At 37.9% G+C, this 22876-nt stretch overlaps 1 protein-coding gene across 1 annotated transcript in view; it reads right to left on the bottom strand.

The window, feature by feature from the left end:
* LOC118622545 (chondroitin sulfate N-acetylgalactosaminyltransferase 1) overlaps nucleotides 1-21258 on the bottom strand; it is a 227385-nt gene extending 206127 nt beyond the window's left edge. The window contains exon 1 of the mRNA XM_036249924.1: nucleotides 21211-21258. The gene's annotated coding sequence lies outside the window, so the exon portion shown is untranslated. The remainder of the gene's footprint in view (nucleotides 1-21210) is intronic.
* Nucleotides 21259-22876: the final 1618 nt, after the last annotated feature.

Raw genomic sequence — 22876 nt, 5'->3', positions numbered from 1 at the left:
TTAACTCTTTGCTCATGCTCTCTCTGGACTACAACAGTGACATTCTAAATAATCCTATTAGACTAAGTAAAAAAAAAAAAAAGTATGAAAAACAGATAAGATTCAGTAGATTTAAGAGAGGGACCTTGGCACTGGCCAGTTTGGCTCAGCGGTTGGAGCGTTGGTCCACAGTACAGAGAGACCCGGGTTCAGTTCCTGCTAAGGGCACGTACCTCGGTTACAGTTTGTCCCAAGCCCCGTTGGGGTCTTGTGGGTGGCAACCACTCGATGTGACTCTCTCACGTTGATGTTTCTCTCTCTCTCTTCCTTCATCTCTCCCTCCCACTGTTTGAAGATAAATGCAAAAATGTCCTCGAGTGAGAATAAAAAATAAATAAAAAAATAGAAAGAGAGAGGGACCTTGTAGCAAACTGAAATCCTCCAGACTGAGGGGTTAGAAGGTATGGACATTGGTCCTAAACCAATTAACTTCCTGAGTGTCCTCAGGAAGTCACTTACCCCGACTGAATCTATTTTAAAGAAAGATTATATTTTCTCCACTGAACAATGTTAGAATCGGGCTAAATGATCTCTAAATCCCCTTTGGCTCTATGATAATGTGAGAACTATAAAGTGGAACAATAAAACAAATACAGAATGAAAGGAGTAGCAATGGTAACATTTAAAATAGCTAATCCCAGCAAAGTTTTTGCAGGTATAGACAAGATTCTCCTAAAATTTATATGGAAAGGTAAAAGACCTAAAATAGCTGAAAACAATTTTGAAAAAGAAGAATAAAGTTAGAGGAATCACAATACCCAGTTTTAAGACTTACTATATAACTACAATAATCAAGACAGTGTGCTACTGGCAGAGATAAAGACACACAGATCAATAGAACAGATTTAAGACTCAGAAATAGCTCTACATAAATATGGCTAGCAGAAAGAAACAAAAGCAGATGAATGAAAGGATAGTGTTTTATCAAATGGTGTTGGAACTATCTACATGCAAAAAAAAAAAAAAAATTTAATTTAAACTTTACACATTAAATAAAAACTACACCGAAATGGATTCATTTTTGTATCTCAATGTAAAAATATAAATCTTTTAGGGAAAAACATAGGAGAAAATCTTTGTGACTTAGACTGAGGGAAAGAAATCTTAGACATAACACCAAAAGCATGATCAATAAGAGAAAAAAAATCAATATATTAAAATTTTTTCCTCTGCAAAAGATCATGTGAAAAAGATAAAAAGGCAAGCCATAAGAAGGGAGAAAATATATGAAAACCACATATCTGACAAAGGACCTGTATTCTGAATATATGCAAAACTTTCTAAACACAATTGTAAGAACACGACTCCAATTTTTAAAAGGGCAAAAGATTCAAACAGACCAAAAAGAATATATGGATTGCCAATAAGTACATGAAGAGATGTTCAACGTCCTTAGCCATTAGGGAAATATAAAATAAAGCCACAATCAGATGCCACTTCACATCTATTAGAACAACCACGATAAAAAATAGCGAAACCAAGTGTCCATCAGTAGACAAATGGATACAAAAAGCTGTGGTACATATACACAATGGAGTACTACGCAGCTGTAAGAAAGAAAGACCTCTTATCCTTTGAGACTACATGGAGGGACCTGGAAAGTATCATCCTAAGTGAAACAAGCCAAACAGAGAAAGACAAGTTTCATATGATCTCACTTATTTGTGGAATATAATGAACATAACAGTCTGAGGAAGGGGGTAGTCCCAGAGACGCGGAAGTGGGATACAGACTGACAATCCCCTAAATAGGGGGATGGTGGGGAAGAGATAAACCACAGAATTTATATGCATGTATGCATGAACAGTGGACATGGACAACAAACTGGGGAAAGGGCAGGGAGGGAGGGGGAGGGGGTATCAGTGGGGGGGAAAGGAGAAACATCTGTAACAAAAATTAATTAATAAAAAATAAATAAATTTAAAAAAAAATAGCGAAAGCACCAAATTCTGGCAAGGATGCAGAGCAAAGGGCTCTCTCAACCATTCCTAGTGGAAATGTAAAATGGTACAGCCTCTATAGAAAAACAGCTTCATGGTTTTTTAAAAAGTTAAATATACACTTAACACACGACTTAGCAATCACAATTTTAGGTATTTACACTTGAGAAATGAAAACATGCTCACACAAAATGTCCATGAATTTTCATAGCAGCTTTATTTATAAGAGCCAAAAAATTGACAACAACCTAAATGTCTTCAAGGAGTAAATGGATAAACAAGCTGTGGTGAAGCTATACAACGGAATACTAATCAGTAATTTAAAAAGAAAAAGAAAGAAAGAAAAAACTACTGATGCATGAACAAGTTGGGTGAATCTCAAGGTCATTACATTGGGTGAAAAAGGCCTATCTTGAAAGGTATGATTCCAATGATATGACGTTCTCAAAATGTGATGGAGAGCAGATCAGTAGTTGCTACAGGGTAGGGGTGAAGGGAGGGTGTAACTATGAAGATACAGCCTTTGTAAAAGTGGAATAATTCTGTATCCTAACTGCGGTGGTGGTTACACAGATCCAGACATGTAATAAAATTTGTAGAGCTATACGCACATACACATGAACATACAAAAAAAGCATAGCCCTGGCCAGTTTAGCTCAGCAGTTAGAACGTCAGCCCTCAGACCAAAGAGTCTGGGGTTCAATTCTGCTCAAGGACACGTACCTGGGTTGCAGTTCGTCCCCGGCCCTGGTTGGGGTCATGCAGTCAATGTGTCCCTCTCATATAGATGTTTCTCTCTCTCTCCCTCCCTCCCACTGTATCTGAAGACAGATAAATAAGAAAAATAAGATCGGGTGAGGATTAACCAAAAAAAGGGAAAGCATAAAAAACTGGTGAAATCTGAATAAGCTCTGTAGTTCCGTTAATAGTGTGGTTTTGAATAAGTATTTTAATTATGGACAATGTTTTCATTGGAGGAAGCTGACAGAAAGGTACATGGAAACTTTCTGCACTATGTTTCCATTTCTTGTGAATCTAAATGATTTCAAAATAAAAGTTAAAAACAGCTAATATTTGTTGAGTATTCTATGTAGCCATATTGTTCGGAGAACTATATACATATATTTCAACATGTTAAATACTTAAATCTCTGCAGTGGACACTGCATTTATCACGTTTTACAGATGAGAAAACTGAGTTTCAGAAAAGTTAAGCAGTTTAGGTGAGGACCCAGTGGGTAAGTAATAGAGATGGGACTCAAACCCAGGAAATCCAGTTCCAGGGCCCTCAGTCTTGGCCAATAAGCAATACTTTTAGAGAAGAGTGGGGGGGGGGGGGGGCCAGAGCGGGACAAAGAAAAGGTCAGAATCAAAGGTAATGCTACAGAAGAAAAGAAAAAGAACACAAACACACAAAGTAAAATGAACAAAGGGTGTATAGGCCCCAGGGTGGTACTTAGGAGAGCACACCTTTCATTTTGATCTGCGTATTTCTAAAACCTGAGGAGAAGCTGCAGAGAGGCAAGGGACATTTTCAAAGGAAATTAGAACAGGTCAGAGCAACTGGGGTTATTAATCTAGAGGAAATCAACAAGTGGTTTAATGACCAATTATGAAGGCTTTTGAGAGAGCGTCCGGAGGACACAGGACAAAGGAAAGAAGGCTCAAATTGGAACACGAGTGGGGAGAGGGGCAGGGGTTAGTTTAACATTAAAAAATCTTCCTGAACATCTGAGGAGCGATAAAGCTAAAACAGGTTAGAGGGCAGTTGACTTTTCTGGGACCTTCAAGAAGAAAAATGAAACTGACAGTTTATTCTAAGGCAATTTAAACCTGTATGGACGGTGCAGGCTGCCTGGTGTAGGTCCCCAGAAAGGGCACGTCATACATATTATCTGTTTTAATCAGCTCATTGTGAAGTAGGTGTGGTCATTCATTCCCATTTTACAGATAAGGAAACTGAGCTTCAGAGAGGCCCTTCAGCTGCCCAGGGATGAACAGTGAGATTCAAACCCAGGTTTCTCTGCCTTCATAGCCTAGACCTTTCTACTACATTACACACACTGCTAAGCTTGGAGACTTAAGGACTTGGGGAGCCCCTGGCTGCTAGCATAAAACTGAATCAAATAATCAATTATGGTCACTTCCAGCTGCAAAAATATCTATCCCTGAAAATGCGACTAACCTGATTTTACATCAGCTCCATCTATCCGCTCCTCTTTTCGGAATTCAATTTTGTCCCATAAGTTAACCTATGTTTCTAATTAGCATTCTCCTCACAACATCCCTGTGGGGTATGACAAATTGAATTAGAAGAAACTAAAGAGAAAGAGTAAGCACAATGACTCCTATTTTACAGACGAGAAACCGAGCTGTCCAGCAAGTCAGGCGTGGAATCAGAATTGTGTATGGATGGAAAGAGACTTGGGGGCCTGGGGAGTGCAACCTCCTGGAGATTTCAAAATAGAAGCCACCACAAAGCAAGAACTCTTCCCTTCCAGCCAACAGGGGCCCATTGGTAGTCACTGGCTCCCCAGCCTCTGCCCTGTGCAGCCAGTAATACTGGCCATGATTAAGATGTTAAAAAAGGTATACCACCAACATTCCCCAGGTGTGTATATATGTGTATGTGTTCCAATAAAACTGTATTTATAGACACTGAAATTTGACTTCCTATAATTTTTCGCTGATTTAAAAAAAAAATAACAGGCTTAATTTTTCAGGGAAGTTTTAGGTTTACAAAAAAATTGAGAAGAAAGTACAGAGTTCCTGTATACTCCCAACCACCCCTCAGTTTCCACTGCTATTAACATCTTCCACTGGTACGGTACATTCACTACAAATGATGAACAAATACGGATACGTTATTATAAACCAGCGATTTTCAACATTTTTCTTCTAATGGCACACATAAAAAAATTACTAAAATTCTGTGGCACACAAAAAATATATAGTTTTTGCCAATCAGACAGAAAGAATAGGTATAATTTTGATTCATTCACACCAGATGGCTATTGTTGTGTTGGCTATTGTCATTTTTTTTTGACAATCTAAGAGAAAAGAGGTCAGTGCAGGTTTTAAAAATTCTTGTAGCCCACTGTTGAAAGATCGCTGTTATATACTAAAGACAATTCTGTGGGCTGAGCCAAATGCATAATGACATCTATCTACCATTACTGAATCATACAGAATAGTTTCATTATTCTTTGAAAAATCCCTAGAAATCCTATATGTTCTGCTTGTCCATCCCTCCCTACCCCTGGCAACCAATGATCTTTTTACTGTCTCCAGAGTTTTGCTTTCTCCAGAATGTTATACAGTTGGAATAATAGTATATTGCTTTTTCAGACTACCTTCTTTCACTTAGCAATATGCACTGAAGTTCCTCCAGGTCTTTTTGTGGCTTGATAGATCTTTGTTTTTTGTTTGTGGGTTTGTTTGTTTTTTAATTAATAAAGTTTTTTTTCTAGAACAGTGTTAGATTTACATAAAAATGAATCAGAAAGTACATAGAGTTCCCACATACTGCCTCTCCCTACACATAGTTTCCCGTTCTTTACAACTTGTATTAGTGTAGCATGTTTGTTACAATTGAACCAAATATACCAGTATACCAATATTATCAATATTGATACATTATTATTAACTAACGTTCATACTTTAACATTATGGTTTACTAGGTTTTCACAAATATATAATGACATGTATCTATCATTGGCTCATTTCTTTTTATTACTGAGTAATATTCCATAATATGGATGAACCACAGTTTGTTTATCCATTAACTAAAGAAGAATATTTTGGTTGTTTCCAATTTGGGGAAGTTATGAATAAAAATGCTATAAATATTTATGTGTAGGTTTTTGTGTAGAGATAATTTTTGGTTCATTTAACTCAATACCTAGGAGCACAACTGCTGATTCATGTGGTGAGAATATGTTTACCTTTGTAAGAAACTGCAGTCTTTCAAAGTGGCTGTACCATTTTGCATTCCCACTAGCAGTGAATGAGAGCTCCTCCTGCTCCATATCTTCGCCCGATGTTTGCAGTGTTTTACATTTCATACATTCTAACAGGTGTGTGGTGCTATCTCATTGTTTTAACCCAAGCGTATATTTTTCTAAAGAACACTGTTCAACTCTCTAAAGTAGAAAAGCAAGTCAGAATAAACTGTATAATAAACTGCCAGAATTCAGCCCATAATTGTGATTCTCAGAAAGTCCAATCAACAGGAAGGCTTTGATGAGAGAAAAAATATATAGACATACATAGACATAGACATAGACATAGACATAGACATAGACATAGACATAGACATAGACATAGACATAGACAGACATATAGACATAGACATAGATAAAGATATACAGATATATATTTCAAACAATTCCTATTGCTGAAGGCAGGGCTGATATTAGTTGGCCCCTAAAATATACTGAGCTTGAAAATGCCAGAGCAAAATTTGTCCCTTCATCGCTAATATACTAAAATAAATTTTCAAAGGAATGAGGACACCTGAAGTATAAAGATTAAAAAATTGTCTTCTGTTGATGACTAGCCACATGAAGGCATTTTCTTTGATACTGATGGACTTGGCTGTGTTTAACAAAGTTCTTCTCAGAGTTAAACAAACATTGTGCATTCCTAAATTGCTTTGTACTATTTCTAAGACACTAAAAGTTGTGGTAGGTTAGGGGAGAGGGGTTTTTGGCTTCTTCTATAGCTTATCCAGATGTTTTCTCACATTTTTTATGGAAACTGAAGCAACAGAATAATAGCAAGAAAGTTTTTGCTGTATATTATTACACTTGTGATGGCTTGTATTTTCAAAGAGTGAAAGTTATTATCTTACTATATTTATTTCAAAGCAGCATTTCACACCTGCAAGCTCATTATACCTACAAAGAGTCGAGCAATAATGTGAAAAAAATTCTCGAAGACAAAGAGGTCATTCAATTTCATATTTTTGCAAACAAGTAAACTTGGCATAGTTATGACTTTATGATTATGAAATTTAACATAATCAAAAGTCACATAACACATCTACCTTGAAAATTATTGGCAAGCATCTTAAATGTTTAAATGGCCCATTTTATGGTCCCATTCTTAACAAGTAAGATATAACCATATAAAACAGGTGCTTTCTCCTCAACAATGGGTCTGCTGTTTATGGCAGCTCCTCAGAAGCCTTGGAAATAGTCCATAATTAGGTGGCAAAGGTGCTTTAAAACTTCTCCAAACCAAATGGCAAAGCATTTAAGAGAAATAGCAAAACAAGCATTTGCCAGAAATAAGCATAACATTTGTAATACCTTTTCTTTGTGTTTTTATCACTGCATTTTAGAGGGTACATTCAAATACTTCTCTTCTTAACCACTGGCTACATAAAGAATTGGTGCTAGGAGTCCCCATATTTTATATGGCAACATCCTCTAGTGTAAAGAAGTTCAAATAAAAAAGCTAAAACACCCACACATCAGTAATGTTAAGAAAATTCTCCCCATTATTTTGCTGTCAACCTGAGCAGAGTGACTATGCATTCTGCTGACAGCTTTTTTTTTTTTAAGGTAGTTTTGGGACTAGTAAAAATAAAATAGCATAACTTTTAAAATTTTCCAGTGAGATACTTCTCTCCCAGAGAATACTTGGTTATCACTGCTGAATTGAAGGTATCCTCACCAGGTCAACCATATATCCTTCCTAATTGTGTTGTGAAGTCTCCAGGACAGGAGAGTTGCAGATGTTTAATACAGTACAAATAACTGGATGATTTTTGTAATCCATTTCTTTCCCTTTTCACACTACAGCTTAATAAGCATACCATTCCCATTCACCAAAGATGGGAAATTTTCTAGTATATTTTTATGGGTATAAATGTGTCCCCCCAAAAGATATGTTGAAGTACCTAAGATTGTGATCATATTTGGAAATAGTATCGTTGGAGATGCAATGAGGTCATACTGAAGTAGGATGGGTCCCTAATCCAACATGGCTGGAGTCCACATGAGATGATGATGTGAACACCTAGGGAAAGAACATGGCTACAGAGACAGAGATCGAAAGATTCAGCTGCAAGCCAAGATTCAACAGCCACCACCAGCATCTAGAAATTGGGAGGGAAGAACTTCCCTCTACAGGTTTCAGAGGGAGCACTGCCCTGCTGACACCTTTCAGACATATAGATTTCAGATTTCTAACCTCCAGGTTTGTAAGACGATATATTTCTGTTGTTTTAAGTCACCCAGCTTGTGGTCATTTGTTGTGGCAGCCTTAAAAAACTAATACACACCATGATCAAGTGGGTTTTGTCCCTGGGATGCAAGGATTGTTCAACATATACAAAACAATCAAGGTGATACACCACATTAATATAACGAAAAATTAAAATAATATGTTCATCTCAAAAGATGCAGAAAGAGCATTTGACAAAATACAAAATATTTTCATGAGATAAATGCCTAATAAATTGGGTGTAGAAGGAACATACCTCAACATAATATAGTTCATACATGAGAAACCCACAGCCAACACCATACTCAAAGGTGAAAGGTTGAAAGCTTTTCCTTCAAGTTCAGGAACAAGAAGAGGGTGCCCACTCTCACCACTCCTAATCAATATAGCACTAAGAGTCCTAGCCAAAGTAATCAGGCAAGGAAAAGAAATACAAGGTAACCAAATAGAAAAGAAAAAAGTAAACACTGTCTTTGATTGCAGATGACATCATCTTAAAGGCTCCACCAAAAAGACTGCTAGAATTAATCAGCGAATTCAATAAAGCTGCAGGATATATAATCAACCTATTGAAAACAGTTGTGTATTTATATATTAACAACAAAATATCTGAAAAAAAGAAATAAAGGAAACAATCCTATTAACAACAGTATTAAAACACTTAGGAACAAATTTAATCAAGGAGGTAGAAGATCTATACACTGAAAACTAAAAGACATTGATTAAAAAAGAAATTTAAGAAGACACAAACAAATGGAAAGATATCCCATGTTCATGTATCAGAAAAATTAATATTGTTAAAATGTCCCTATTACCCAAAGCCATCTATAGATTCGATGGAATTCCTATCAAAATCCTAATGGCATTTTCATGGAAATAAAAAAAAAAAAAAAACAATCCTAAAATTTTTATGGAGCCAGGAGTCAAAAAAGACCCCAAATGGCCAAAGTAATCCTGCGAAAGAAGGACCAAGCTGGAGGCATCACAAGTCCTGATTTCAAACTATACCACAAAGCTATAGCAATCACAAAAGTATGGTACCGGCATAAAAATAGACACATAAACCAATGGGATGTAACTGAGACCACAGAAACAAACCCACACGTGTACAGTCAACTAATATTTGACAAAGGCACCAAGTATTCACAGTGGGAAAAGGACAGTGCCTTCAATGAACGGTGCTGGGAAAACTGGATAACCACAAGCAAAAGCATTAAATCGGACCCCTATCTTACCACTCACAAAAATGAACTAGAAATGGATTAAAGACAAAATTAGAACATGAAACTATAAAACCTCTAGAAAAAAACATAGAGAAAAAAAGCTCCTTGACACTGATCTTGGCAGCAATTTCCTGAATATGACATCAAAAACACACGCAACAAAAGCAAAAATAAATAAATGGAAATATATTAAACTAAAAAGCTCTGTACAGCAAAGGAAACCAATAAAATGAAAAGGCAACCTAATGAATGAGAGAAAATATTTGCAAATCATATTTGATAAAGGTTTAATATCCAAAATATAGAAAAAACTCAATAGCAAAAAAAAAAACAAACCTGATTAAAAAATGGTCAGAGCAACTGAATAGACAGTTTCCCAAAGAAGACATCCAAACCACTAAAGGTATATGAAAAGGTGCATGGCATCACTAGTTATCATGGAAATTCAAGTCAAAACCACAATGAAATATCACCTCATACCATTAGAATGGATATACCAAAAGTACAGGAGATAAGTTTGATGAGAATGTAAAGAAAAGCAACTCCTAGTGTACTGTTGGTAGTAATGCAAGTTGATAACAGCTGCTATGGAAAACAGTATGGAGGTTCCTCAAAAATTAAAAACAGAGCTACCATATGATCTAGCAATCCCAAAGGAAAGGAAATGATCTCACAGAGATACCTGCACCCCCATGTTCATTGCAGCATTATTCACAATAGCCAAGGTATGGAGACAACCGTCCACTATAGATGAGTGGATAAAGAAGATGTGGTAGCCCTGGCCAGTCTGGCTCAGCAGTTAGAGCATTGGCCTGTGGACCAAAAAGTCTCAGGTTCAATTCTGGTCAAGGGCACGTACTTCAGTTGTGGTTTGGTCCCTGGCCCTGGTCAGGGTTGTGCAGGAGGCAACCAGTCAATGCGTCTCTTTTGCATTGATGTTTCTCTCTCTCTCTCTCTCTCTCTCTCTCCCTCCCTCCCTCCCTCCCTCCCTCCCTCCCTCCATCTCTCCTTCCCTCCCACCCACTTTGTCTGAAAATAAATGGAAAAATATCCTCAGGTGAGGATTTATAAATAAATAAGATGTGGTACATACACACAATGAAACATTATTAGTCATGAGAAATAAAGAAATTCTGCCTTTTGCAAGAACTTCAATGGAACTTGAGGGCATTATGCTAAGTCAAATATGTCAGACAGAGAAAGACAAATCCCACACGACATCCCTTATATGTTAAATCCAAAAAGCCAAACTCAGAGAAATAGAGTAGAGTGGTGGTTACCAAGGGTATGGGGTAGAAGAAAGATGTTCATCAAAGGTCACAAACTTCTAGTTATAAAATTAACAAATCTGTGTATCTAATGTATAGCATAGTGATTATAGCTAATAATACTGTATGATATGCTTGAATATTGCAAAGAAGGTAGATCTTAAATATTCTCACCACAAAAAAAAAATCGTAATTTTTGCAATGACACAGAGGTGTCTCACAATATATAAATATATCAAATCAACACACTGTATACATTAAACACATACAATGTTATATGTCAACTATATCCAGATAAAGCTGGAAAAATAAAAATTAAATGAACCATAAAAAAAGAAAACGAATTCACACACAATGTGAAAAATGGGCTCTAGAGTCAGGTAGGGATTCAAACCCTGCTGTCTGGACAAACTCTCATGGTATTCAAAGCTCCTGTGGGATTTCTTGCAGCAGTAACCCCTCTTCAGGGTCCAAAATCCTACCCAAACCGAGATTCAGTACCTTGCTACTTGTCCCCACAGTTCTCCTAGCAGGGACATAACCTGCAACAATACTGCCTAAAGGTCTATGGGCAGAATCCATGAACTTGTGAGTTTGTTTTTTGTTTGTTTGATATTTAATAAACACAAAATGCACTGGTAAATTCATAATTTCACCTTAAAATTAAAATGCACCCAGGATATTTTATGTCATATTTATTAATCCTAAAAATATATTTTATTGCTTTTGTACATATAAAATACCTTTGGCTTAAAAGTTGTTGGTATGGTTCAAATTGTGCTCACCCAAAATTCATATGTTGAAGCCCTATCTGGAGATAGGGCCTTTGGAAAGCAACAAGGGTTAGATGAGGTCACAGGGTGGGGCCCTCATAGTGGGATAAGGTGCCCTTACAGGAAGAAACACCAGGGGGCTTGCTGTCTGTCCCTCTCCCTCTGCCACGTGAGGGCACCATAAGAAAGCAGAAGTATACAAGCCCAGAAGAGTCCTCACCAACCTCCAGAACTGTGAGAAAATAAATATTTGTTGTTTAAGCCTCCCTGACTATGGTATTTGTTATGGTAGCATATGTTGACAAAGACAGTTGTCATATAAATGAGAACACAATTTAATAAAATGATGAAAACACTTCAGCCACTCAGTAGTAGTAATCAGATATCAACAGGGTGAGAAACCCTTCTTTGGAAATGTTAAGCACTTTAAGTACAAGAAATGTCTAAATGATTATGCTTAAGTTTCTATGTTTCTTTGCTTTTTAAAAAATTTATCTTTATTGTTGATAGTATTACAGATGTCTCCCTTTTTTCCCCATTGACCCCCTCCACCCAGCTCCTGTCCCCCCAAGGCCTTTCCTGCACTGTTGTCTGTGTCCATGGGTTATGCATATATGTATATAAGTTCTTTGGTTAATCTCTTCCCGTGCTCCCTCCTGCCCCACTTCCCTCTGAGATTCATCAATCTGTTGTATGTTTCCATGTCTCTGGATCTATTTTGTCAGTTTATTTTGTTCATTAGATTCCCCATATAAGAGAGATCATGTGATACTTGTCTCTCTGACTGGCTTATTTCACCTAGCATAATGCTCTCCAGGTCCCTCCATGCTATCTCAATTGTAAAATATCCTTCTTTTATACAGCTGCATAGTATCCCATTGTATAAATGTACCACAGTTTTTTAAATATGTATTTATTGATATCTTGAGAGAGAGAGAGAGAGAGAGAGAGAAACATCGATGTGAGAAACATTGATCAGCTGCTTCCTGCATGCCCCTCCCCCACCAGGGATTGAGCCCACAACCTAGGCATGTGTCTGGGAATCAAACCAGTTTCGCTTTCCGAAACTTTAGAGCGATTTTTATGGGACGATACTCAATCCACTGAGCTATACCAGCCAAGCAAATGTACCACAGTTTTTTTATTCACTCATCTACCGATGGGTACTTAGGCTGTTTTTACATCTTAGCTATTATAAATAACACTGCTATGAACAAAGGAGTAAATATATTCTTTCTGGTTGGTGTTTTGGGAATCTTAGGATATATTTCTAGAAGCAGGACCACTGGGTCAAATGGCAAGAGAAACAAAGAAAAAATAAACAAATGGGATTACATCAAAATAAAAAGCTTGTGCACAGCAAAAGAAATGGGTATCAAAATGAAAAGGGAACCTACTGTATGGGAGAACATATTTGTCAACGATACATCAGATAAGGGGTTGGTTAATTTGCAAAATGTATGAAGCACTCATACAACTCAACAAAAGGAAGACAAAAACACTCCAATTAAAAAATAGGCAGAGAATCTGAATAGACACTTCTCCAGAGGACATGCTTTCAATAATAAAGAAGATCCATTTATTTCATGTTTCACAGCACTGCCCTGTGCCCTGACGTTGGCTGTCAGAAGGAGGGGAAGGGAGAGAAGAGGGCTCTCCTGTCTTCTCCAGAGCACACACTGTTTAAAAATGTTTAGCCAGTGGCTGGCCACCTGCCACAGTCAGCGATGACTGTGCAAGACCATGCAAGTTAGAGTCTAGGGCTTGGTTAAATCGAGGCTTCGTCTCTGTCTGGCTTCCCTGAGCTTACTCCTTGTCTATAGTATCCTAATATCGACTGCTCCTCCCCTTACCAGCCCCCAGGCATCTCTAACTCTGCTTCCTGGGCTGACTGCGGTCACTTCATAAAGGGATGGGAAGAAGGGAACAGATGTGAGGCATCCAGAGTAGGGCATTTAGAAAATCTTCCCATTTCCCTCTTCCTCTTTTCACTTCCCTGCTCCTGTCAAGCTTTTTAGAAAGTTTCTCACACAACTTCTCCAATTTCTTGGTAGTATTCCTAGAAATGATCTATGAGAAGCCAGAATCCCAGAAAAATAATACCTCCAAAATCAGCACCACTTTTGCAGAGTTGGAGTCACTTCACAGAAGAGGGCTGACTTGTTTACATTCTGTCTCTTTGCCTCGGAAAAGTATGGGCAGGTCCCACAGAGACACAACTGGTTCGTTATTTTTTTATACACCTGGACAATGCAACCTGTCTGGCCAAAATCGGCACTCACAGCAGTGGAGATTGACTGGTGCCACGTACACACCGCCAGTCGTGCTTTCCGAAACTTTAGAGCAATCTTTATAACATCCTTCTAGAATTTTCTATCCAACATAAATAGCTTACGAGTCTTTCTTCTCAGAGGTTTTATAAAATTTGTTAACCTGATCATGTAACGTAACATTTTTAAACCATTTGGAATATGGATGCTTTCATAGGTAATCAGAATCCTTGAGACAATGGTTTCAAATGTATCATTCATTAAAGAAAGCAATGACTTACTTACGCTGTGTCATCTATTTTTATTTCAATGCCTAAAAGAAATTGTTTGCCTTTCAAGGCTCTCTCTCCTAGCTGATATGCAACCAAACCACCCTGTTCTTTTCCATCAAGAACCTTTGCTTTCTCAAGTTAAAGTTGGTGGTGTTAGTATTTAGATTTAATAGCAGCAATCATTCTTTTTTATTTACCATCTGCAGTTGGTAATATTTTTATTTTACTGTTTTTCTTCCCACTTTGAAGTAATGCTGCTCTTTTTTTGTATGATAATGTCATAAGCCTAATTTTCCCTTCTGTTAGGTCTTGATTATTCCCCCCAAAGGCTGATCTCTAAAACAAAAGCATTTAAAACCGAATGTTAGCAGAATGATTATGTGGTCACATGCATATATGGGAAAATAAGCCTACACCGTTAATATTATTCCATGCAAATTAAGTTAAATGCAGCACTGTAGTAAGCAGTTTCCCTTTAGGGCTGATCTAATTGTAAAACTGAGGCTGAAGTTTTTCAAAGGTAATAAGTTAGGGGAAGGGCACATGACTAAGGAATCAGTTTGTCACTACTGTTACAGAACTGACTTCTGAGTATCATTTTCATCTGACACGGAAAATTGCAGCCTAAGAATTATAACCATTTTATGAGACTTTACTCTAAATTCACCTGATTAATGTTTTGTCATTACTTTTTAACAAACATACCAGAACTGGTGCCTCTTAAAGTAGCTGAAGCTGACTGTCGGAAGCTCTCTTTAAGGTATCTGGAGCCAATATGCAGGTTGAAGGAGAGAACTCGTTTAACTGAAGCCAGAGGATGTGTTGTTACAGGAAGTGTCAGTTTCAGGGAGGCAGGAAGTTGGCAGTGGATCAAGCTTAGCGGCTTGACAACCAAACTGTCAGCTCCTTGAGACCAGGCACTAAGTGAGATTTATCTCCAGCGTCCCAGCCCCTAGCATATGCTGAAACATTCTCGATGCCTGAAATTCCCTTCCTGCTTTTCAGCACAGCTAGATCCCACTCACCCTTCAGGTCTCCACTCAGATAAATGTCAGCTCCTACGAGAGCCTACCTTGACCAGCCCCTGCCCCAACTGTGTTTACTGCTACAGAGGCAAAGCAGAAAATGAGAAAGACAAGGACAACCTTCAGGAAAGAAATGGATACGAGACTGCTTGGAGTGGGAACCACACCCTTTCAATGCACACTTGTCCTTGGGCTCACCCTAAACCTGGACTACCCTTCTACTTTCTGCCCTGTAAGATTTTTAATCTCACTTGACTATTCTAAATAATTATAGCTCTCAGCAGCATCAAATAGGTTGTTCCAAAATAAAAGAAACTGGAAGAATTAGAAAGGGAACAATAGAAAAAAATAATAATAAAGGGGAAAAGGGTATTTGAAACGTATTATAATTGAATGAAATCTAGATGCACAAAAGACTGACCCACCTGGAATTTTAAACAGTTTCAGGAGATTTTTGCAAGAAATAATTACGTAAATGGACTGAAAAGAACAGGAACAGAAAAAAAAAAACCACAAAGTGGTTACTTCCCGATGCTGAGAAATACAGTATCAATTCACTGCTCTCCACCATGAACCAGCTGCACTAGGCCTCTGGGAAGATAGTTTGTAAATTCAGTAGATGATCATTGTTTTTATAGACCACATTCTGATATAAAAGCACATACAAAGACTTACATACCTTCCAAGGTCAGTTAAAACCACCACATATATCATTTGACAAAGGCTTTTAACACTTTAACTGTCTATGTTCTGTGTTCTTTTTCTGATCTTTTATGGCTCACCAATAAATAGATGTGCCGCGGTGATCTATTCACTAATGAATCCTCCCTGTCTCTTATGGACTCTGAAAAAGGGAAAATCGCGAGTAAATGTAAATGTTTTCCTAGGCCCTCTCTTCGTACAAAATTAAAGAGGCCGGTTATCCTGTAATGAAAATGTTCTACTCAAATGGAATCTCATTTTTAAGTGATCCAACTGCAGAACAGTCAACAATAACAGGCTTTGTGTCCAAACCGGAGAGGAGGAGAAAGGCATAGCGTGCTTGCCCTGAGTTAAGAAGGGTTATATTTAAACAATGAGGGATAAACATGTCTATATGATGGGGTCTGAGGAAAATATGCTGGGTATTTTTCTTTTAATTAATGGAAATTTTGCTCCCAAATGTCTACAGAAAGCTTTTTCTTTTCTAATCTGATTATTCATTACATTATGAACCACTGCCAGGAAGAAGTCAAAGAACTGTAAAAGTCTATTAATCATATCTGAAGCGGTGTGGGGCAGGCCTAACATAAAATCAGGGTACTCCCCTGGCCACATGCTCTGGCATAACTCTTGTGCCAGGAGAGATGCACAGACGACAATGAGCTTGGGAGGTACTCAAAATAGGAGACAAATACTGAGAACTGCAACATTACCCTAAGTTTGGGGAGACAGGAAGCTAGGTCAAGTCCTTTAACACATTTTAACAAAAAGGTTTCCCTCTCCTCCCACACCTGCAAGGGAGGAGGGGTGCTTTTCTTTTTTCTTTATTGATTTAGAGAGGGAGAAAGGGGGAGAGAAAGAGAAAAAGAGGGAAACATCGATTTGTTGTTCCACTTATTTATGCATTCATTGCTTGTTTTGTGTATGTGCCCTGACCAGGGATTGACCCCACAACCTTGGGGTGTTGGGACAATGCTCTAACCAACTGAAATATCTGGCCAGGGCAGGACTGCTTTTTATAATTAGGCCACAAGCAACATGAAACTGCTCTGACCCACTCCGTGTTGTCATAAACAGGTGGCAAAATATAAAAGAGTTTCCTGAATTTACAGTGACATATTCATTTGCATTATCTAGAAATGTTCTCTGGAATACTCATTTAAAATAACAGTTTTTAGAAACTCATAATAAAAAGATGGGGTGAAGGGTGAGTAGAAGGTGAAAGTTAATCAATTTAGTTGAAACTGAACATCATTTCAGTCTAATGAAATGCCTGAAAGATTAGACCAATGAAGTTAAGCTTTATATTGTAACATACAGCATATTCTTGTATAAGAAAACCAACTAAATATACCAAGATTAGGTAAAGGGTTTGTTTTCTTATAAGAATCTTGAAGCTTGTTACATGTGGAAAAACCTGCACAAGACCAATACATAAAGAAAGCAGGTGTCACTAGTAACACCATGATACCTTTATACAGTACTTTATGCCTCTCCAGGTGCTGTTTTATGCATTACTTCACATAACTGTTAAAGTAATCATTATTCCCATGTGAAGAAATCAGCTCAGAGAAGTGGCTTAGCTACATGTACAAGAGTCAGTAATGGAATCCATCCTATAAAACCAAGTTCCTAAACCCCAAATTTGATACTTTTATTATTTTCTCCCTCATTAAGGGCAAGTTTTCTTCAGGAGAAAATTAATTTCCTTAATAAAGGTAGTATTACATGGTGGTTGAATATGGGCTTTAAAAACAAATGAGTCTAAGTTCCACGCCTTGCTCTGCCATATATCAGCTGTTAACGTTAGACAAGTAACCTATCCTCTCTGGCCTCAGTTTTATCATCTGTAACATGGGGATAATTGTATAATGGACCTACAATAGCCATTATCATTATACACTAAGTTCTGGTTTTCCTCTACTTCCCAGCATACAGAACACTGCACTCCTCACCCCCCCCCCCCATCCCCACAGTTAGATGGTGCCATGTGACATAGTAGTTCTGACCAGTGAAATTTGAACAGATGGATGGTATTGTCAACCTCTCGGTTTGGACAATGAAAAGTCTGTGCATGATGCTGCAGCCTCTCTCTTACCCAGCCTTAGGCTGAGATGGCAGAGTCATATTGAGATTAAAACAGCCTGGATCACTGAGTCACCTCATGGAGTGCTCTTGAGCCCAGACTACAGAGGACTTTGCCCTGTTGATTGAAGCCACTGAAACTGGGGAGTTGTGACCACAGAATAACCTAACATATGGTGATTAATGCATTCTGCATGGTTTGTGGTGGAGATCAAATGAAATTTGGAGGAAGTTCTTGATACAATACCTTGTATAGTCACCAATTAATAAAAGTCAGCCCCATTATTATAGTTGTACAGTGGTAAAATGTGAGAACTAGCATAGTAATTTCAAGATGCCTAATTTATAGACCATTTATTCCCTCAACAAATGTTTACTGAGTATCTACAATGTGCAAAGCATCATGTAGGAGCTGAACACACAGCAGTGAACAAGATAGACACTGTAGCTCATACAGCCAAGGGAAAATTATCTAGATACCCCTTTCTGAGGAAGTTTAGGTACAAGTCTCCATAAATGTGTGTGGATATATTCCAATGACTTGGAAAGGAATGAAGACCTGCCCTAGCAAGGATCTGATGTATGATAGTACCCAAGGCCTCAGCCTGGTCCACACACATGACTCGCTAAACCATCCTGCCTGCTGATGTGAGCTCTAAATGTCCAATGCAGATGGTGGAAATAACAGAGATACACCAGTGGAAGATTTCTGATTTCCACCAATGATAATGTTGTGGGCAGATACAAGGTGGGGCAAAAGTAGGTATACAGTTTTGAGTACATAAAACATAAAGTTTATTTTTGTATCATATTTATTAATTATTGTATTATTTTTCATATGAATACCTGTAAACCTACTTTTGCTCCACCCTGTATCTTATTAGCATTAACATCTTACATCACATCCTATAGCACATGCCAGGCATGGCATCACTATGACAAGAAATATTTGTATATCCAGCTCACTTTATGAAATATGTATTTGTATTTATAAATACACATATAAATCTCACAATATTTTAATCTTAATGTTTTCTCCCTGATTCACAAAACTATCCTCTTTTGAAGCAGGAGTTTCTCCAAAGACTCCTTAGAGTTTAGCTGTCAGAATATTCTTCTTTTTGCATTTATCTGCAGATAGAGCGGGAGGGAGGGAGAGAAAGAAAGAAACATCGATGTGAGAGAGAAACATCAACTGGTCACCACCCGCATGACTCCATCCAGGGCCGGGGACGAACTGCAACCGAGGTATGTGGCCCTAGGAGAAACCCAACCCAGGGCTCTCTGGTCCGGGGACCGACGCTCTAATCGCTGAGCCAAACCGGCCAGGGCAAGAATATTCTTGACAGAACACCAACCTGCTGCTAGACATAGCTTTGAGTTTCTGATATTTACTTGGGTAAAATGATTACACCTGGAAGACGTATATAGTTGGACTCAAAACGCAAAATCAGTACTTCACTGCAACAGAAAAAAACAACACTATGAATTCTAGGCAGATTCCTGTGGAATTTAACAGTGAGGCACAATAGCATTTCTCAGTAGTCGATCTATCACACTCAAATCTAATTTAAATTTCCAACTACTTCACTTTAGAAGTTTTTCCATGAAATTTGGTCTTTAACTTGCCTGCTGTAAATTCTATTAACCAAACTCTGTGGGGCCTTACACTACTCTTGAATAATTCTACACTTGGGGGAGGAGGGTATGAAAGCTCAAGCAAACACCTTCTTTATTTCAGAAAGTAAACTTATGAGTTTAAGACATCAACTTTGGTTGTTTTTCCTTTCAGATTATCCAAAAGGCTGGATTCAATGCCTGAACAATTATATCTTCTAAGAAACAGAAGAGAAACCCATTAGCTCAGACCCGCCCCTTGAGACTCAGGCTGCTTAAACATGAAACCTGTTCTTTTTTTTTTTTTTTTTATCCTCACCTGAGGACATTTTTCCATTTTTTGTTCAGGTAGAGTGGGAGGGAGAGAGAGAGAGAGAGAGAGAGAGAGAGAGAAACATCGATGTGAAAGGAACACATCGAGTGGCTGCCACCCACACGACCGACCAGGGCCGGGGACAAACTGCAACCGAGGTACGCGCCCTTAGCGGGAACCGAACCCGGGTCTCTCAGGACCGCAGGCCGACTCTCTAACCGCTGAACCAAACCGGCCAGGGCCTGTTCTTTTGTTTGGTTCTTCCTGCCCTTTCTTCAGCAACAATGGAAACATCTGGAACAGAGGCAGAATCAGTGTCGTTTTTCTGGCTCATCTCTCTTGTCTCTCCTTCCTCAAGGTTTTCATGTCTCCCTTCAGTACAGAATCTCCCACATTACCAGTAACAGTAACCTGTAGATCCCTTCTGGTTCCTTTTCCAACAATCACTCCCTTCCTCACGTCTCCTCCCAAGACCTCGCAGATGTCTTCAAGCTCCTTCAGGAAACCCAAACGCCTCCATTGGACTGCTTCCTCAGGTCAGCCTGTTAGAAACACTGTCCACGACCCATGCCCTGGGGAATCTGGGGTTTCCCCAGTGATAACAGATGGGAGTGTGAAGAATGACGTAAGAGGAGCCATTTTAAAATGGAACCAGAACCACCATTCCAGAAGAACTGCTTGCAAGTCTTGCTCCTTGAACTTTTGGAATGTTGGAACCGGGCAAAATAACTTTTGTTCTGGGCCAAAGCAACATTATCTTACAAACAGATGTTTGCAAAGCTAACAGAAAAGCAGTTATTCTGACCTCAAGGGATCGATGATTATAGACTCTTTTGGAAGACAGGATCAGTAATCAGCCATGTACAGCTAAAGAATAATCCAACTTGTTAGCACCAATAGAAATTTCTTCTACTCGTGTAATCACTTCCCTTTTCTCATAAAAACTCCTTGCCTTCACCCTGTAATCGGGATACAATTTGGGTTTCTGTCTGAATCAGTGCTTCCCAAATTGTAATTCTTTTTGATTCCCAAAAAAGACTTGTCTCTCATTTTGGCTTTTTATTTTTAGGTTAACAGGAGTTCATCAGATAGTAAACCAAATCACTGAAGGTTAACAAAATGCCTTAATCTATTTATTAAAAGTCTATCAAATAGTACTGCTGCTAGGGTTTAGAGCATTGGGGCCAACCTAGGGACTCTACCTGGAGTCCTCTAAATGTCCCTGCATGGACAGCCCTACTTCAGGGTACAGGTCAGATAAAATGAGATGTTCTCACAAGCAGACATGATCTTTTAAAATATAGGAAGAAAACAAGGGAAGAGAGAATAATACCTGTAAGCATTCACTCATATCCTCACATAAGGTTATCTTAAATGCATTTAAAAAAAAAAAAAAAAAAAAACCTTCCAAGTCAGTGTGTTGAAGAGGTAGCAAGTGGAAGCTATGACTCACAATGAACATGTGAGCTCCACGTGTCTCCGGCTTGCTTGCCAGGGTTCTGCTGTGTGTGCCCCCGAAAGCTTGATCTGTAAAGAGCCAGACAGTAAATATTTTAAGCTTTGTAGGCCACATAGGTTTCCATCACATAATCGTGCTTGGTTTCTTTTACAACCCTTTAAAAGCGTAAAAAACATTCTTGTATGAGAGCTATTATCTGGCAGCATTTGGCTACATTTGGCCATTTGCAGGCTATACCGCACAGTTCTGCCTTGGAACATCTTTGGTGCTTAAACAGCACTGCGTGATAACCACCTCTGACCTGACCAAATGACTGAATAAGCAAAATCCAGAAAATTAAGGAGATTTTGTTTAAAAGGAAAGTGCCTTTCGAGGTAGGTACTAAAGGGATACAGTTCTGCCTAAATCATGTTATTGATTCTACACAATTCCAATAGCTCTCCCAGGGCTGTCTGTGTTTCCTTCCGGTTTTTATTGTGTTGTTTTGGTTTTAGGGAAGGAGTGGGGAGGTCACAGAGATAGAGGATAAAGATTTTAGCAAAATGACTTAAGATTTATATTTTAAAAATTAAAAGGTTAACATAGGTAAAGTTCTAGACAATAACTGGCAGAAGGAGAAATGCAATCTCTCAAATGATAAAACATTACAAAGCTACAGTAATTAAGAGTGTGATTCTAGGGTAAACAAGAAACAGATCAATAAACTAAAATAACAGAGAAACAGACCCTAACACAGATAAAACATGAATACATGATGAAGTAATGACAAAAGTCTGTGGTGGCTTATTCAACTAAAATATTGCTGGGTCAACTTATTATCTATGGGGGAAATTAAATTAGACTTTTTTATATCAAAATATGCTTCAAAATAAATTCCAAGTAAATCACAGAGGTACAGTTTTAAAATTACATTAGAGGAGCTAGAAAAAATATATAGTTAAATATATTTAGCTTCTTTCTGTATAGAGAAAGACTTCTCAAACTATGGCAGAAATCACACACATGCAAAAGATATAAAAACTTAAAAACAGTAAACTAAATTAGTAAATTTATTTTTACATAGTAAATTATATATTCTATAATATATTATAAATGATTTAGTAAATTAAAATACTATATAAAATTAGTAAATTAAACACATGTAAACATCAAAAAATTATTAAAAAATAAAAGCCAACGATTAATTAGGAAACTGTTTTCAACAAATATAATGGAGAAAGCATCAATATCCTTAATATATAAAGAGCCCTTATAAACTGTAAGACTTCAATAGATGAAAAGTAGAGTTTTTTTAAGGAGCGAAAAAATTAAATTGCAGATTTTAAAATGTTCGACCTCACTAAGCATCATTAGTTTTGGTCATCAAATTAGTCATGCTAGCACACAATGGCAGTGGGCAGTCATGAGTCCAGGTTCCCACCCACTGCTGGCTGGAATGGAAATTCACTCTGGTAAATAATTTGGTAAGCATTATGTATCAAGTATCTTTAAAGTGGCTATACTTTCTGACCTATTAATTTTACTTTGAGGATCAATCTAAATGAAACAATCATAAATCTGGGCAAAGATGGATGCACTAAAATATACATATAAAACTGGAAACAATTTAAATGCTTAACACTGGGGGGGGGGGGGGTGATTAGTAAGTTATGCCATACAC

The sequence above is a fragment of the Molossus molossus genome, unplaced genomic scaffold, assembly GCF_014108415.1.
Source record: "Molossus molossus isolate mMolMol1 unplaced genomic scaffold, mMolMol1.p scaffold_m16_p_9, whole genome shotgun sequence".
Lineage (NCBI taxonomy): Eukaryota > Metazoa > Chordata > Mammalia > Chiroptera > Molossidae > Molossus > Molossus molossus.
This window is presented reverse-complemented; position numbering and strand designations above follow the sequence as displayed.